Source organism: Leptonychotes weddellii, chromosome X (genome assembly GCF_054177405.1).
Source record: "Leptonychotes weddellii isolate Sample4059 chromosome X, ASM5417740v2, whole genome shotgun sequence".
In the NCBI taxonomy this organism is placed as follows: domain Eukaryota; kingdom Metazoa; phylum Chordata; class Mammalia; order Carnivora; family Phocidae; genus Leptonychotes; species Leptonychotes weddellii.
This window is the reverse complement of record NC_138385.1, coordinates 37,712,834-37,715,595: the sequence shown is the minus strand read 5'-3', so window position 1 is coordinate 37,715,595 and position 2,762 is coordinate 37,712,834.

Genomic DNA, 2,762 nt, shown 5'->3' with positions numbered 1-2,762 from the left:
GTCATCATTCCTTCTAGATTTATTCATTGGCATTCATGTTGGGTAGAGATTTTGCCTTCTCCGGTATCATTTATTTCTTCTTGTAGTTTTTATTTAAATTCCAGTTGGTTAACATACAGTGTAATATTAGTTTAAGGTGTACAATAAAGTGACTCAACACTTCCTTACAATACCCGGTGCTCATCACAACAAGTGCACTCCTTAATCCCCATCACCTATTTCACCCATCCCCCACTCACCTCCACTCTGGCAGTCATCAGTTTGTTCTCTATAGTTAAGAGTCTGTTTCTTGGTTTGCCTCTCACTTTTTTTCCCTTTGCTTATTTATTTCTTAAATTCTACGTATTTATTTTAATGGTATGACTCATGGATTCCTATTGTGCTCAAATAGTTATCATCTGACATTATAATTATGTATTTTGATGCTCAAATTGTCACAGAATTGGCCAGTGTTAGCCCCCTCAAATTGGCTTCTGTGTCTATTGTCACCTCCCTAAAATTCTTCGAGCATGTACTTTCCTCTGTGAGCCTGAGTATCCCCAAAACTGTATAAGGAAAGTAATGTTGTGAGCTTCAGAGCAATGCTTTGAGGGTATAAAGGAAAAAAGTCTGAAAATAACAAACTACACTCTGTGGCATCTAGAAAGCTCTCAACATGTTAGCTGCCCGTTCTAGCTTTGCCTCCTTCATTCTGTCAATGTGATGCCTCTGACATGAACATCATAGCATAACTACCAGAGAGAATACTTGGACATGAACAACAAGAAGGGGTGAGCCCCCATTTCCATGATGTGAGCTTCAGTGTCACTGCTGTGTGCAGGAGGGGACTGGGAGATGGACATGGGGAAGAGGCACAGTGTCACTGCATAGCTTCCAGTGACCTGAGTAGGGACAGGCAAGCACATGCTCACCCTTTTCCCCTGTGTTTCATGTGTTTTCCCTTCCTCTCACTTTCTACTCTATTCCATGTGCTATCTGATCTTCTGACTCTCCCTTGTAGTGGAACAGCAGAGAAGGTGTGCACTCTAAGCCGCAGAAATGAGCCAATAGAAAACCAAGTGTGACATCCAGTGTACTAGACATTTTCCTCAAGCAAGAGTGAAGAAATCAGGGTCCCATCATTTAAGTCACTTCTCTTTTTCCAGTGGGGACACAAGGGGATAACAATACCCAATTCTCTAATAACACAGGGATATTGTGGAGTTTAGTGTGAATCCACAGAGGAAAGCAACCTGTTGTCATAGTGGAGAGGTTAGAACATGAGACCTTTTTTTTTTTTTAAGATTTTATTTATTTATTTGACAGAGAGACACAGTGAGAGAGGGAACACAAGCAGGGGAGTGGAAGAGGGAGAAGCAGGCTTCCCAGGGAGCAGGGTGCCCGATGTGAGGCTCGATCCCAGGACCCTAGGATCATGACCTGAGCTGAAGGCAGACGCTTAACGACTGAGCCACCCAGGCGCCCCAGAACATGAGACCTTTTGATTAATTATATTACAGAGACATCCCACATATCACAGAACTCTGCATGGTAGACATTAAATTAATGGTGCACAAACTGCAGATGTTTAGGTCAGGAGTTTTCCAAGTGTGGTCCTAGGAACACTTCATCAAAATTGGTACAGAGTGCTTGTTAAAATTGCAGCTACATGGGCCCACATTAAGTCTGCTGTACCCAAAACTGGGAGGTTCAGTGGGAGGTATGTACATTTTGAATAATTTCTCCTGTGTATGGTGGTAATCCTGCAAGTTTGAAAATCACTGCTGTGAATTTGCAACAAGCTTTCCTTACTATTTTGAATCATTTAATATCTTATTTTTGTAGCAATTTGTCCTGCAACTGAGCTTTAAATATCTATGTCTATTCCCAGTAGATCAAAAAGAGAATAATCTTTTCTCTTCAGTCATACTTATTTACTGTTTGATATTGGAGGAATTGAAGTAATTTCCTAAGTGTCCCATAACAAAGTACTATAAACTAGGTGGCTTAAATAATAGAAATTTATTGTCTCACATTTATGAAGGCTAGAAGCCTGAAATCAAGATGTTGCCAGGGACATCCTCTCTCAGAATACTATTGGAGTATCTATACATATTTCTCCTTAACTTCTGGTGGTTTCCTGGCAATGTTTACATTTCTTTTCTTTTCTTTTATTATGTTATGTTAGTCACCATACATCATTGGTTTTTGATGTGGTGATCCACGATCCATTGTTTTCGTATAACACCCAGTGCTCCATGCAGTACGTGCCCTCCTTAATACCCATCACCAGGCTAACCCATCCCCCCAACCCCTCCCCTCTAAAACCCTCAGTTTGTTTCTCATAGTCCATAGTCTCTCATGATTCATCTCTCCCTCCGATTTCCCCCCTTCATTTTTCCCTTCATTTTCCTAATGTCCTCCATGCTATTCCTTATGCTTCACAAATAAGTGAAACCATATGATAATTGACTTTCTCTGCTTGACTTATTTCACTTAGCATAATCTCCTCCAGTCCCATCCATGTTGATGTAAAAGTTGGGTATTCATCCTTTCTGATGGCTGAGTAATATTCCATCGTATATATGGACCACATCTTCTTTATCCATTCATCTGTTGAAGGGCATCTCGGCTCTTTCCACAGTTTGGCTATTGCAGACATTGCTGCTATGAACATTGGGGTGCATATGGCCCTTCTTTTCACTACATCTGTGTCTTTGGGGTAAATACCCAGGAGTGCAATTGCTGGGTCATAGGGTAGCTCTATTTTTAAATTTTTGAGG